This window comes from Panthera leo, chromosome B2 (assembly GCF_018350215.1).
Source record: "Panthera leo isolate Ple1 chromosome B2, P.leo_Ple1_pat1.1, whole genome shotgun sequence".
In the NCBI taxonomy this organism is placed as follows: domain Eukaryota; kingdom Metazoa; phylum Chordata; class Mammalia; order Carnivora; family Felidae; genus Panthera; species Panthera leo.
The window spans coordinates 143,679,966-143,696,633 of NC_056683.1; the positions used below are offsets into that span (position 1 = coordinate 143,679,966).

General features: G+C 41.0%; 1 protein-coding gene across 1 annotated transcript in view; it reads left to right on the top strand.

Moving 5' to 3' along the window:
• Window positions 1-16,668, top strand: part of MAP3K4 (mitogen-activated protein kinase kinase kinase 4) — a 112,718-nt gene that overhangs the window by 425 nt on the left and 95,625 nt on the right. The window lies entirely within an intron of this gene.

The window sequence follows — 16,668 nt, forward strand, 5'->3', positions numbered from 1 at the left end:
GCGGGGTGCAGCCCTGGGACCGAGGGCACCGCGGCCGAGTCTGCCGAGGGACCCCTGCCCGAGACCGCGGGGCCGCCCGAGCGTCCAGCCCGCCGGCCGTCGCTGCAGCTTCGGTGCCCGCCCGGAACGCGGCGGGGCCGGGAGCGTAGTGGGGCACCCCTGGTCCTGCGGGAACTGTGACCTCGTCCCCGCCGCCAGCTTCAGACCGGGGGCCGCGCAGAAATTGCTTCCATCGTGGCTAAACGAAAAATGCTCCCTCTCCTCTGCCTCAAATCGAGTGAAGAAGTAGACACTCGTGAAGCAGACACGCACTGGCGGTTCCCCTGCGTTCTCCTCCTGCCCTCCTTTTGCAACCCCCCTCCCCCGTTCGTTTGCTTGCCGTCTCTCCAGTGCGAAACTGCACTTCGTCTCCGCAAACAGGCAGGTTGGTTTCCCTTCCTGAGGGCCCTTTACCGCCTTCAGTAGTAGCATTGTGCAGATTGTTGCTCACACGTGCACGTAAAGTCCAGGATTGATTTCTCTAAAACTTTGCTACCGCCTGAAGCTCTAAGATGGAACTTTGGTACCCAAAGCATTTGTTGCATTCTGTGCCTTAGAGACTCTGTTAATTCGTTTCATGTCACCTTTTTTTTTTTTTTTTTTTTTTCCTGATTGGGAAGTCAGACTCACCGTAACTAAGAATTTACCTCTTGTATTGCCTGTGTTTGTATGTTCAAACGTCCTCTTACCCCCTGTCCTTTGCATCCCAGAGTAAACTTGCAAACTGCTGCCCCCTGTCCCTTATAGTGAAAATACCTGCCGAGTTCCTCCTGCATTACTGTCTTGCTCTGTAGTTCCACGAATAAGGCGAGTGTCTTTAGTTTTCCTGCTTCAAGACATTTAAAACAATTTCTGTAGCTGTAGTTAGAACTGAACACAGGCGCCATATTCTTGCTTGTCGACCGGGTCAGCCCAAACAGATTTGTTTTATTTTTATAAGTTGTGAAAGTCATTCTTCGTTTCCCTAAATTCTGAGATACTTCTGTGAACTTTTAAGGAGCAGCTTCTCTAAATAATAGTACATGGTGTAATGAGAATTCATTTTGTTCCTTTTGAATGCATCTAGCGTTTTTAGAAGTTTATCAAAAAGCTTGTTGTATGAATTTGTTAGTAGGTTATCTTTGGGCATTTTGACTCATGTAAGTTTTTCTTTAAGAATAATAATAGCGAGGGGCTCCTGGGTGGCTCAGTCCACTAAGCATCAGACTCTTGATTTCGGCTCAGGTCAGGATCTCACGGTTTGTGAGGTTGAGCCCCGCATTGGGCTCTGCACTGACAGCAAGGAGCCTGCTTGGGAGAGAGGGAGTCTCCCTCTCTCTCTGCCCCTCCCTCGCTTGTGCAAGCGCTTCTGCTCCTTTCTCTGTCAAAACTAAATAAACTTGAAGAAGAAGAAGAATAGTGAACACTCATTAACTACTTAAAATGTGCCATTTTCTTTGCTTAATCCTTACAACAACCCTATTAGGTAGGGCCTGTTATTTCTCTTTACGAATGAAGAAACAGAGACACAAAGGTTAAGTGTCTTGTCTAAGGTTTCACAGCTAGTTGAACTCAGGTCTGGTTGCACATTACACATCCTTAAACACCCTGAAGAAGAGGTATGATTTTTTTTTTTAAATTTTTTAAATTTTTTTTAATGTTTATTTATTTTTGAGACAGAGAGAGATAGAGCATGAACAGGGGAGGTGAGAGAGAGAGGGAGACACAGAATCTGAAACAGACTCCAGGCTCTGAGCTGTCAGCACAGAGCCCGACGCGGGGCTCGAACTCACGGACCGTGAGATCATGACCTGAGCTTAACCAACCAAGCCACCCAGGCACCCCGAGGCGTGATTTTATTACCCAGATGGGCAGATCAGAAGTTTATAATTCTGTGTAACGGTACTTTGGAAAGAAATAGATGTGAACCTTCTTAGGTAAAAGTAAAGAGAGAAGTGGAAATGTGCTGAAAAGGGACTGCTTCGCCAACTGTAAAAAGAAACCTTGATTTTTCAGTCAGGTTTTGGTCTGCCTTTGTTATAATAAAAATAGGTCAGGATAAATGGGCTTCATCCAACTTGAAGTGAACAGCAGTGTGCAGAACAAGAAGATCTTAGAGATATTTTTCTTAGCAACATTGCAGTTAATTTTACAATAGCAAATCTGTAAAACAGATTATTTGACAAAGCTGTTATTTTGTCTTTCATACACCATCATTGTCACCACCACCTGTTCAGTACACAGAGCTGACCCCTGACGGACTTACTGTAGATCATTAGGACAACATGCTTCCAGGATTCTGCAAGTATTTATTTGGACTGCTTTTATTTATGTTTGTAACGATTTTAAAGAAGCTCCATATGCGTGTTCAAAATGACAGATGCCACATTTTAATCCTGGAGACCAATGACGTGGTGATTTGTGCTGCCAAGGTAACTGGTCTGGGGACAGACAGAATAAAACTCTTCGGCCATCTTTGTTCGTGTACTTTATGTTAACATGTCATTGATTAGGAAGGCTGTTCTAATGCCCAGGTCTTTTGCAGAACGCAGGTCTGCACATGTTGGCCAGCGCACCGCCGTGACCGGTGCCAGCCCTGCACATCTGCTTGGTGCGTGCTGACGTGAGGGTCACACAGTCACCAAGGAACACAAAACAGGTTGAGAGGTGACAGTGCTAATAGTTGTACTGCCTACTGGCGGGCACCGGGTAGTTCTTGCCCTTGCTTCTGATAAGGAATTAGAAGGGTGGCGGCTGTTCGTGATTTAACTTAGAAGTAAACATGTCTTAGAATTTTTCAAGCTTCTGGGTCATTTGTAGGAAGATCCTGAGATGATAAAGAGAGACGTTAAAAACAATTTGGAACAATTTACTTTTGGGATTTCTTGAATCTGCACTTAAAAAAACACAGAACTCCGATATTAAGGCTGGTAAAAGACCGCTCCTATCTGTAACTTTTCGTTTAAAATATGTATGTTAAAACAGCCTCATTGTTCCCACTTCTTGACCTTGAAAAGTGCATGTTATGTGAACTTTAAAATCACCCTTTTTTAAGCTAAGTTACCTTTGTTTACTATTTATGTAATATGTTGCCATAAGTTCATTTGAAAAAAAAAATGGGTTTCACTACAAAAGAGTTCTTGAATCTCGTGCCCCTTCTCTCTCTCAACTTGAATGTCCCCTTTGAGCCTCCGTGTTTCAGTCTTGACATTGGAGGTCACCTACCCTCCCTGGAGAAATCCACCTTCTGGTGCAGCTGCAGACTGCCTGGGCCGCCTCAGTGATGGGCGTGGCTTGAGACCATTACAACGTTAGATCCCATTGGTGGGGGTGGCTTCCGGCAGAGAAGCAGTGACCATGCAGCAGCAGCAGCAACAAAGGGCTCCAGCGAAGGCAGAAGCTTTCTCGCGTTCTGAAATGGGCACAGCTAGTCTTTCAAGAAGGACTTTGTAGTTCCCTTTAATTGCCATATTGTTGGAAGTTGCTTCTACTTCCTCCCGTGTCTTCTCTCGGTGTCTTGTAAATCTTGTTCTGAGCTCTACCTGAAAAATGGGGATATAAGGATTTGACTGCTTACTGGATACATTTGCTTTAATAACTTCCTGTTACTTAATAATTCCTCATTCCTCAATGATTATCTCTTTACTCATAGCATTCTGTTGTCTCAGCCTTCTTACTTGACTCGGTGGTATCCATTCCTTTTGGAGACATTTGCATGTTGCCTAAAAGTAGACCATTGGAAATTGTTTCTTTAAAGAGAAAATAGAAGAAATGTCAGAAAAGGAGTTTGGGCAGTGACTGCTGTGGGTCTTTTTGAGCTGGCATTCCCTCGGCAGGATAAGTTCCGGGTCCTGTGCTTCAGCCCCTGCTCAGCTTTGTCTCCACTGTATTCTTCTTGCCTGTAGAAAGCCAGAGTACAATTAGGAAGTGGATTGGCGAACATGACATCAACAAGGGAAATTGGTCGAATGATCTTAGCAACTCATGTCAACAGACCGGGGAGGTTGGCTTGTACCTCCTTCTTCTAGTATGAGAGGCGTGTGACAGAGTTTTACTCGTAAGCTTTCATTTCCCTAGACTCTGCACAGGCTGCTTTTTTCCCCTTCTCATCACTCACTTCCCTCCGCTAGTTGCGTTATACTGTGTTTGTTTATAATCTTCAGTCTTACTTTAATTAGACTATGACAGACTTTGCTTTTCTGGCTATACTTTGAGGTATGTTGTATCCTTGTCCCTTAGAGACATTTGTTTAAAAAAACCCTCAGTGCTAGGTTTTTAGTAGTGGTAAGTCTCAAGGTCACCTAACTGTCTCCACCCACCGCATAACCCACCCCCCTGAAGCCACCCCCCACAAAGAATCCTGGGCATACTTTCTGAAAGAGGTGTGGCAGTGGTTGCTGCTTTCATAAAATGCTTTTTGACTCTCGGGAGTATTATGTTCAAAAAAAGATCATGATGGTATGTGGTTTTTCTGGATTTAAATCATTAAAATGAAAAAATTTAGAACCATGTTAGAATTCAGTGCCGCTATTGAAACCCCCGCTTTTTTAAAAAGAATATTCAGTGACATGGAAACATGCTCATGATAGAACTCCTTCCAGAAAAGGCTTTATAGATAAGTGGGACCTGAGTACCTGGTTTTAAAAAGATTCTCAAGTAGTTCTGATGTTTACGTACCCATCACTGCATTCAGTAACAGAGTAGGAAAGCTTTTTGCAGAACATAGCAGCCAGAACGTGAGGTGGCTGCACAGCTGGTACGTATTTCTCCGCCAGTGTGTCTGTCCTTCCTTTGCCCTCCCTGTTCCCATTGTCCTCTCTTTCTCTATTGGCTCTAGCTCCCTGCTTCAGGTTGGACCTGCCGTCTTCCTCGGTGTTCCTGGCCGTAGGGATGGACACTTGACCCGAGCCGGTTCTTTGCAATTGGAGCTGGAGGAGAGCAGTGCTCTTTTTAACAACTATACATATGTGTATAAAATAACCAAAATGTATATAATGTGGAGTTCTGAGCCTGGAGCTGGCTCCCTGAAGCTGTAGTCAGTCTCATGGAGAAGTACTTTGCTTTCAGGCAGTAACATTAATCCCCAGAGAAAGAGCAGAGGGGTCAAAAGGGCTCTTTGGTCAATTTCTTTTTATGCTAGGTTTACCCCCATTTTTCTCTTGATTTGAAATGTGAGTTCATAAATTCTCTATTTTTGCTTAAATTGTGAATAGTTTGAGTTGGGCTTCTTAATCCTAACTAATGCTCAGTATAGATCCCATTTTGAAAAAGTATGTATCTACATAGAAAAAGGATTGAAAGGATACATACTAACTTTTTCCTAAGTTTTTTGTAATTACCATGTTACATGTTCTTATTTTATAATAAAAAGCTAATTATAGAACCTAAATGCTTAACTAGTACATTTATAATTTTACGTGTCCTTACTTGGAATTGTTACTAAAATTGGAATTGATGAGATTCTATGTTTTATATAAAGAGAATATGGTTGCCAGAATTTAAATTAAATTATTTTAATTACTTAAATTTTCTTTTTTAAAACGTGTTTTTAGTATCTATGAACTAACTGCACTGACTATATCGAGATGGTTTTCTTTAATTACCTCATCCTGGGTAACAGAATTTATAGGTTAGAAATAACATGAGCAGTGGGGCGCCTGGGTGGCTCAGTCAGTTGAGCGGCCGACTTCGGCTCAGGTCAGGATCTCACGTCGAGCTCTGTGCTGACAGCTCAGAGCCTGGAGCCTGCTTCAGATTCTGTGTCTCCTTCTCTCTCTGCCCCTGCCCTCCTCATGCTCTGTCCCTCTCTCTCTCAAAAATAAATAAACGTGAAAAAAATTTAATAAAGAAATTAAAAAAAAATAACGTGAGAGTGACAAAAACACAGTGTTTGCTTCATGATAGTTTCCATATTTATAGAACTATTTAGAATATATATCTTCGTCATGTATATTATGTTAAAATGCCTTCCCCTCTCTAAGAGGCCTATGCAAAACCACTGTGTTTTCAAAGGAGCATTATTCCTTTGGAAAGTAGGTGTGGTAGGTACTTTCTTGTATCTCACAGACCTCAGACTCATATAATGGAGTGTGATTTGCCATAGATATTTATTCACTAACAGCATAGGCAGAGTGAGAATTTGTTTCTTACCTGTAAGAACATTCATTTGACATATTTTGCAGACATCTGTGGAAGTATTAGTCTCAGGGATCATTTGGATGCCAAATGTTTATAAAGTAGCAGGGAAAGCTATTAAGAGGATATTAGGCATTCTGTCAAAAGCATTTCGTAAGTGGATTTGATTTCAGCATAATTTCAGAAGAAATAAGCCTTCTGTGGAGAAAAGTGGGTACTAAGCTTTAAAGCTGATCAGATTTGATGTTTTCAGTGGAAGCTTTTTGTGCATGTGAGCAGGCTATTTGAGGATACTGCTGAACTGTAGAATGTTCTGAATAGGGCTTCTTAGAGGACAGCTAGTTGGGAGACGTAAAATTAATAGAAATTGTCAACCTTTTTACTCTGTCAGTGGGAATATTTTGGAAGGAAATTTAATACATGCATTATTTTTATTGTGCCATTAAAAATCCTAAAGTCTTTTTATGTAGGAACCTAAAAATGTCATTATAACTTGATTTTCTTTCGTTCTTATTCGAATAAGGAATTAAGCACTTACAGTGCCAGTCTTACGGGTGGTAGGACTGTTACTATTTATTTCGTCCCACCTCTCAGTCGTTGCTTGTAGAATTACAAGAATTGGAGCTGGAAGGGAATTTGGAGCCGTGCCCTTCATTTTAGAGATGAGAAAAGACACCTAGAGGGGCTACCGCCTCACCAAGGTTACAGTTGAGGATCCAGGTCTCCAGGCTCTTGCTTCCCTTCCTTTTATGTCACACTGTGCTCCCCCGGTTAGGGTCCAAAGCTAAAGGTGCCCTTCAGCCACCTGACTGCCTAGGCCAGCATCCGCTCATACCCACGTGACCAGTTACTCGGCAACTGGGGGATACTATTTTCCGGATTGATTAGAGTTTACAGCGTACAGCAGTGATGAAAGATTCATTTTCAGGAAAAAATGCACCTCCCCCCAAGCTCCCCCGAACTCGTTGTACACACCTTTTTTTTTTTCTCACGAAACTTTAAGTTCACAGAATAAAGAGGAACCACTGCTCAAACCTTTTTAGTTATCTTGCAGTTCTTTTCTGTGCTCAGTCTCTAGATTAAGCAGACAGTAAGATTGTCATTTCTGTTCTGGGGTAGTGATATTGAAACTCTGGCCGTGACTGTGACCTACAGTAAGAAATAAATTTTACAACAGTATGTGTATGTTATATAAGTGAAATAAAAATTTATCAGGTAACGTTTGGCCTTATATGATACACTCTGATAATTCTGTTCTGTTAAAAAAGTTGTTCACCATGATGCATTAAATTGATTTTATTACCCACAAATGGGTTGTGACCCTCACTTTGAACAACTACATGGCTCTACCAAAAATAAAAAAAGGTGCTGTTGTACTTTGTCCCTTGTCCCTTGAGATTAAGTCAGGAGAATGGCACAGCGCTTATCCACTGAGTGATAGTGGTGAAGAAGGTGGGCGAGGTTAGGATCTGAATATTTCTTCCTTGAAAACAGTGTAATTTCCTCAAGTTGAGAGTAAGAGCACATCTTACCCTGGCCCTTCCGGGCTGTTCTCTTGGTTGGTTATCCTTAAAACACAGCAATTGTAAAGGGAGGTTTAGAATTTAGGATTAATTTTAGAGGAAAATTGAAGTTGGAATATACGAATACCTTTGATATTTTATTTTTCTCTAAAACACTGATCTGTATTTACATTTTTTCAAATAGAGTGGCCCCTAAGTGGGGGGAAAATCCTATTTTCCCTTCCCCTGCCGTGTGTGTATGCGTGTGTGTGTGTGCGCGCACAGCAGTTTTCAGTACAGTGAAGTATACTTTAAAAAAATTTTTTTTCAACATTTTATTTATTTTTGAGACAGGGAGAGACAGAGCATGAACAGGGGAGGGTCAGAGAGAGGGAGACACAGAATCTGAAACAGGCTCCAGGCTCGCTGTCAGCACAGAGCCCAACGCGGGGCTCGAACTCACGGACCGCGAGATCATGACCTGAGCCGACGTCGGCCGCCTGACCGACTGAGCCACCCAGGTGCCCCAGTGAAGTATACTTTTAAGAGAAGACGGCCTGGAGAGTGGAGTCTTTTGCCCTCTCTTTACCCTGTTAGTTATTCCTCTTGCTCAGGGTCTTCTCTTCAGCATTACTTACTTCAGAGTCAACCTTTCCTTGGCCCCCTCCTCCTGTCCCTTAGGTTAAATTAGGTCCTTTTGTGACAAGCCCGCATAGCCCTTGTACTTGGCCACCGCAGCGTGTGTCGCGTTTTGTAATGAGATATCTGTGAGCAGGTTTGCTCATTGTGCCTTGCCTTCCCCTAACGTTAAGCCCCGTGCGGGCAGGGACATGGTTTTGTTGACTTTTATATCCTACTTCCTGGTACTGCATCTAAAGGTTAGTAGGTTTCCCTGATACCTGTTGGACGCAGGCGACAGTGAATATGTTGGTTAGAGTGGGAATTTGGTATTAGATAGGCTTTGAATCTTACCTTTGATTGTTAGCTGTCTGCTCTTGGGTTGTTATATAACCTCCCTCAGACTCAGTTCCTCATTTGAAAAACGGAAGAGTAGTAGCACCTACTTGCTACGTTAAGATTCAATGAAATAATGGCCTTTTTACATAAAGTGCTCCGTATATACTAGGTATCATGGTTACAGTTCTCTTCTTCCTTTTTGGTTTAAAATGAAAAAAGGGGAAGTCCACTGTAATTAATTTTCTTAAAAAGCCATCACAAATGGCTTAGGGACTAGCTACTTTTAAAAATAACTGCAATCATCTGCATTTCAGGAAACATTTGTTTTTTCTATGTCTGCAGAAGTCAAAGAAGGGAGAAAAAGGATTTGGGGACCTGATTTTTTAAAATTCTTTCTTTTGCTTCACTTATTTGATTTATTTAGCGTATTATTCCTAAAGGTGTTTGGGATTCTGACTGTCCTTCAGAGGGTCTTAAACCATGGTCTTGGAATCACAAATTTTTTGCTACTGATTGAGTAACTTGTTTAGGTTAGTAGGCACAGCTCAGTCTTTTTTTTTGAAGTTCTTTTTAGTTGTTTATTTAACTTGACATGTCTATAACTTAGGTCAATATTAGTCTTTTTTTTTTTTTTTTTAAGTTTATTTAGAGAGGTGGGGAAGGGCAGAGAGGGGGAGAGAGAGCATCCCAAGCAGGCTCCTCACTGTCAGCACAGAGCCCAGCGTGGGGCTCGATCCCACAGACCACGAGATCAAGACCTGAGCGGAAATCAAGAGTCAGACGCTTAACTGACTGAGCCGCTGAGATGCCCCCAGTACTGTTCATTTTTTAAAATGCTGTATGCTGTATTCAAAAGTAATATTTTTCAGATCGATCTAGCTGCTTCCTCAGAAAAACAAATACAATTTGATTAATAAAACTAACTTAATCAGCCAGATATCTCACTGATTATAAAAGCTGCATATCTATTGTGTCTGAAAAATCTGAAAAGTATAAAGAAGAAAGTAACCCATCATAATCTTACCACCTAAATATAGTTACCATTAACATTTTAGCATTTATTTCCTGGGTTTATCTATGTGTGTGGTGTCTATGTGTGTGTGTGACACACATACATAAATACATATATACATATATACACACACATTTTTTTCTCCATACAGTTTATCTTCAAAAGCTACCATATCATGAGCACCCTCTTATGTTGTAAACATATTTAATGACAGAGTATTCCTCTTTATGTATATGCCATAATTGAATTGTTCTTTTTTTCATTAAAATAATTTTTTTAATGTTTTATCTTATTTTTGAGGGACAGAGACAGAGTGTGAGCACGGGAGGAGCAGAGAGAGAGGGAGACACAGAATCTGAAGCAGCTCCAGGCTCTGAGCTGTCAGCACAGAGCCCCATGCAGGCTTAAACTCACAAACCGTGAGATCATGACCTGAGCCGAAGTTGGTTGCTTAACCGACTGAGCCACGCAGGCGCCCCAGTTATTCTTGAATTGTTTTATAATACATGTTTCCACTTCCTGTTAATGACTTGATAAAAATCTTTATGTAAACTTTTAAGTATTTTAGATTATTTCTTTAACATAGATCACTAGGTCGTAAGATATTTAGAGTTTTAAGACTCTTGAGACGTCGCCACGTTTCCTTTTAGAAGGTACTCGGTTGTTTTACTCATACTGATGTGAAAGACAAAATGCACTGGATAATCTCAGTTACAAAAGCATAGTTTACAAAATTATGAGTTATAGATAGTTAAGAGAAAAGAGGTTTCTTATATAGTGGGACAATGAGACATTAGTTCACTAACAGTCTTCTAAACAAAAGCCGTAGTCATCCTTCATCAGTGCATTCAGTTCTAGGCAGTTCTGCTTCTGCTTGCTGTTTACTTAGTAGTTTTATGAATCCATCTTCTCGACTGGAGTTCAGAAATCCTGACTCAGTCCACTGGTATGGTCTTAGAGCTGTTGAAACATGCCATCAGAAGCCTGTACCCAAAAGTACCTGGCACAGTCCTTTTCCCCAAGCTTTGGGACAGCCCTTCTTTGTTGAAGATAGGCACTCAGGCCTATAGCCGATTGCAAGTGCTTTCTGGGAAATGGCAGAGTATAACAAAAACCTATCTGTAGGTGATGGGAAACTTGACATGACTCTGGTTAATTTATCACTGCTAAGTTTCAAAAGTGTAAGATCTAGTGGGGATTCATGATAAGATTGAGGCAATGGATAAGAAAATTTGGTTGTTTCTGTGACATGCAAAACAAGATAAAAGTCAGTCCAAAAATCTTTAGATAAAATATTTATAAACATAATGGTTAACTTTCCTGTCAAGAAAGAGTGGATATTATGTCTAATTTATGAAAACGGAAAACATATAATCTTTATAGAGAAAAACGATCTTCACAGGTAACATATAATAGTCCAGATATAATAATATACCAACAATATACTAAATATACAGTTAGAATATTCCAAGACTATATCAAGAATACCAAGTAAAGAGATTCTGTAAATCTGGAACAGGTCTTAAACATCTATGTGTATTTATAAAATTCCACAGGTAAGTGATAATGAATTTCCATTTGAGAGCCACTGGCCCAGATAATCCTAGATTCAAATTAAAGAACTTGGGACAGGGGAGCCTGGGTGGCTCAGTCAGTTAAGCGTCCAACTTTGGCTCAGGTCATGATCTCATGGTCTGAGTTCGAGCCCCATGTCAGAGCCTAGAGCCTGCTTCAGATTCTGTGTCTCCACCTCTCTTTGCCCCTCCCCCACTACTGCTCTGTCTCTCTGTCTTTCTCTCATAAATAAACATTTAAAAAATTAAAAAAAATAACTCGGGACTAAGTGAACAATATAAAAAACATACCTGAATTATGCCTGAATATGGCTGTTGTCTAATATCCAGCAAAGTAGGTCCAGCACTCTGATCTAAGCGTGTCGTGGACAGTGAGGGCATTGATAATTCTGTAAGAACTTCTCCTACAGCAGGCCATTTTTGAAATACTATGACATCTTACCCAGACGAATTTAACCTAAGCATCTCCTCTGATTTCGTAACTCATCAACATAGTGACACATCAAATAAATCTTATTATTTCTAGCACCTCTCCTTTTACAAGAAGAAAAACCAAATCCTTTGTGATTTTCCAAGGCCCCTGTGGGAAATCTCAAAGACAGTTATAGGTGTAAAAAAATATACTATTTAGGATTTAATTTTGGGAAGGCAAGTATAGAAAGTTGTCAGGAGTTCTGAACACTTTGGTTAAGATAGGATTATGGCTTACCAAGAAGTGATGCTTGAGTATATATTTAACCAAAGTAACAATAAAGATTTTCAAAGTAAACATAGGGGGTGCCTGGGTGACTCAGTTTCAGCTTAGGTCATGATCTCGAGGTTTGTGAGATTGAGCCCTGCACTGGGTGGGGCCTGCTTGGGATTCTCTCTCTCCCTCTCTCTCTGCCCCTGCCCAGCTTGTGTGATGCTCTCTCCCCGCCCTCTAAATAAATAAATAAAATTTTTAAAAAAAGTGAACATGGGCGTAACATGATTGATTGTAAAGGACCTTTCCTGCACGAGAAACTTTTGCTTTCTTAAACAATGAAGAACAGTTCAGGCAGTTACAGTATGGGAATGTTCATTAATGGAGAGTGTCTCAAAGAGGAGGGAGAAAGCTTGTTTTATGAAACATGGAAATCATAGAGGAAGATAGAGGTGGGTCTCTAATAGGCAAGGACATGGTGGCCCCTCAGGTTAGCCATTTCTTGGACCACAAAAGGGTGGAGGGTTTCTTACTGATCGTTCTCATCCAGGAGCACAGAGCTCAGATGAAACTGAACAGCTTTCACAAGTGTTATGTGTAAGTGCCCAGCTCACCGTGTTTTATTTATAACATTGAGTATCTTCATTTGCGTCAAGTAATTTGAAGTAATTTACTTAATTGTGAATATCTGGACATAACTTTTACAGGCTCTAAAAAAACTCTAAAGAAATTTTTTTTTCTTTTTAAAAAATTGCTTTGGTTCATATTTATTCACGTGCTTTTGCTCTTGGATAGACTTCATTTTTGGCTGCCTAATGTTCATTTAACTTACTGAAGTGAACTTCTAAATAGTATTTCATCAAATATAAGATGCCCTTGATTGTCAGATGCACTATAATTTTATATATCACAAGGGAAAAAATACTGCAATTAAACTATGGCACAGTGCTTTTTATATCATTGTAGGAAGTAGTGTAATATCAGAAATGTTAAGATGTGGAAAATGCATGTTTTAAAATCAGTGAAATAGGGGAAGGTCTTGACTCCCCTTGTTTTTAAACTTGATGTGATATATGTGGTGGTGTATATACAGAGGAAGCTGCTGGCTTCTACATGATTCTGATAAATTCACGAAGAGTATAAAGGAAGTGGGATGGGGTAGAAAGAAAGTGGGATGTAGTTAATTTTTATTACAGAAAATTTGAATAATCTCAGTCTACCAGTGGGAACTTTGGTTGTGTAGCCAACTGGATGCTGACTCAGTTCTCTGATGTTTCTATTCCAAGAGGCTGTTGGTGATCTTAATTTAACCAGTCCTTTCTTGGACTTTTAGGGTGTTTCCATTTCTTTTCCTATTATAAACAACGTTATGGGCATTCTTTTTAGCTCAATCTTTTTTTTTTTTTTTAAAGTTTATTTATTTTGAGAGCGAGAGCGAGCGAGTGTGTGCACATGTGAGGGGGGTGGGGCAGAGAGGCGAGAGAATCCCAAGCAGGCTCGGTGCCGTCAGCACAGAGCCCGACGTGGGGCCCCGTCTCACGAACCGTGAGATCACAACCTGAGCTGAAATCGAGTCGGCACTTAACTGACTGAGCCACCAAGACGCCCCTTTTTAGCTCAATCTTTATGTGTGTCCAGGATGTTTTATTAGGATAAAATTCTGAAAATGTAATTGCTGTATCAAAAAATATGCTTTTATATTCTTTAGTTACAGTCTGCTATCCTTTAAATACAGAATTTTACATAGTGAGTTTATATATAATGGAGGCAACGGTACAGGCTGTTGGCAGAATTTGATAATACAGAGATGAAATAGAGGCCAGTTGACCCATTAGGTAGGACCTGGTAAGTTCTTCAGGTTTGTTTTTTTTTTAAGGTTTTTTTTTTTTTTTTTTCAACGTTTTTTATTTATTTTTGGGACAGAGAGAGACAGAGCATGAACGGGGGAGGGGCAGAGAGAGAGGGAGACACAGAATCGGAAACAGGCTCCAGGCTCCGAGCCATCAGCCCAGAGCCTGACGCGGGGCTCGAACTCACGGACCGTGAGATCGTGACCTGGCTGAAGTCGGACGCTTAACCGACTGCGCCACCCAGGCGCCCCTTTTTAAGTTTTTTAATAGTATTTCTTGTTGTATAATGTAATACAAATACTTGTGTATGTGTGAAATGGGTAGCCTGATAAATTATCCAGCAGTGCACGTGCTCTGATGTGAGATCACCCAGGTGAAGAAGTAGACCGTGAGCAGCCTCCTAGAAATCCTCTCTGGCCCCAACACAGCCACTTTTCTGCCTCTCCCCATTACCTGGACACTTGCTGATATTTTCCAGCTTTCACGCAATACGATGTTTTGTGAAATTCACCTGTGTGGTTTGTTTTGGGTAGTCTTGGTTCTTTTACTCTTGTTGCTGTAAAATATGTAAAATATTCTGTTGTGTGGATATATCACAGTGTATGTATTCATTATTTTTTAACCATAGTAACCATCTCTTTTTAAATTAAAAAAAAAATGCTTTTACTTACTTTTGAGAGACAGAGACAGAGTGAGAGCAGGGGAGGGGCAGAGAGAGAGAGAGAGAGAGAGAGAATCCGAAGCAAGCTCCAGGCTCTGAGCTGTCAGCACAGAGCCTGAAGCGGGGCCTGAACCCACGAACCATGATATCATGACCTGAGCCGAAGTTGGATGCTTAACTGACTGAGCCACCCAGGTGCCTCAGCCATAGTAACCGTCTTTAAGTGTGCAGTTCAGTAGGGCTTTATGTCCATTCATTCACACTGCTGTGCATCAAGTCTCTAGAACTCTTTTCATCTTGTAAAAGTGAGACTCTGCTCATTAAATAACAGCTTCCCACCCCCCCTTCCCACCCCTCTGGTCCCTGGAACCCCCATTCTACTGTCTTGTCTGCTTGTCTCTTCCAGGTTCCTCATGTAAGTGCAGTCATACAGCATTTGACTTTTTTGTGACTAGATTGTTTCACTTAGCATAACGTCCTCAAGCGTCATCCGCGTCACAGCATGTCAGAACTTCCTTTTTAAGGCTGAATAATATTCCCTTGTATGTATATACCACATTTCGTTTGTCCATTCATCTGTCCGCGAACACTTGGGTTGCTTCCATCTTTTAAGGTTTGTATAATTTTAAAGATCTTTGATGTATATTGCCAAATGCTCTTCAGAAAACTTGTGTTCGGGGTGCCTGGGTGGCTCGGTCAGTTAAGCGGCTGACTCTTGATTTTGGCTCAGATCACGATCTCACAGTTTGTGGGCTTGAGCCCTGCATCAGGCTGTGCACTGTTAGCTGTTAGCACAGAATGTCTCCCTCTCTCCCTCTGCCTCTCCCCTGCTTGCTTTCTATTTTTCTCAAAATAAATAAAAATAAAATTTGTGTTAATTTTCACTAGGAACCTGTGAGCTTTGTCTTGCCATTACAATGATCATTAAAAAAAATTTTTTTTAATGTTTATTCATTTTTGAGAGAGACAGAGTGCATGTGGGAGAGGGACAGAGAGAGAGGGAGATACAGAATCTGAAGCAGGCTCCAGGCTCTGAGCTGTCAGCACGGAGCCCGACGCAGGCCCAAACTCAAAAACCGTGGGATCATGACCTGAGCCAAAGTCGACACTTAACCAACTGAGCCACCACCAGGCGCCCCTACAGTGATTATTTTTAAGTCTTTGTTAGTGTTTTGATTACTTGTGAGGTTTAACTATGTCAATTGGTTACTTACGTTTCTTCCTTTTGTGTCTTAAAAATTATTCATATATCTTTCTTCTTGACTGTGAACTACTTGAGGGTAGTAACTATCATCTTAGACATTCTTTTTATCCCTGAACTGTCTAGTTCTGTGTCAACTACATGAGATGCCCAGGATGTGTTTGGTAAATGAATGAATACATTTGTATGTGGTTGTATTGGGACCTCATAAGACTGTATCCTGATACAGGATAATACTGTCCTTATAGTACTTTTTGGTTTGTGACCAGTTATAAAAACATTTCTGAAAGTAGTTGCATAGTAAACAGTCTCAAGTAGTATTTGATAACTAGACTCAAGTAACATTCGATTAGAAGTTATCTTTATTTTAGGCTTTTTTTTTTTTTTTTAACATTTCTTAGGTTAAACCAATATGTATTAGTTTTTTCAAGTAGGCAGCTTTAAATAAAAGTCATTTTGATCTATTACATTTCTTTTTTCTCCTTAGTCCTTAGCCCATCTAATCGTATAATTGCCTACCCCTTTATTTTCTTTTAGGTAGAGTAGATAAGCTTGACGATACTATTCAGTCGAGGCTTAGGATCATACCATTAATCACTTTGCTGTATGGCTGTTTTTAATCCTTGTTAAGTACTCAACCACTAACAGTTTAAATATTTGGACAGTTTCGAAGAGAACTTATCTTGCCACATATGGGTGTCTGATACAGAGCATTTTGTGCAACTCTGACTTCTCTGCTCTGGAACTTTTGAGTTATGTTCATCGAAGGCTATGAGGTTGTCCTTTGGTGTGGCTTTGATTATGCTTTTTGTGCCTCTTACTCCTTGGGGTGTTTGGAGTGGATGCTCCTTGGAGGATCCTAAGGCAGCTGTCAGAGTGAGAACTCTGACACTGGTGACTTTGCTTAGACACCTCGTGGATGTGTGATTCCAGGAGTGCTTGTCGGGGAGTAAGTGAGGAGAGCCCCAAAGAGAAGGGTGAGAGCATTGGCGGGGGTGGGGGGGCACAAACGAGTGGGGAGAGGTGGGTACCAACACGCTTCCTGACTCACAGGAGCAGTCAGTGTCCCAACA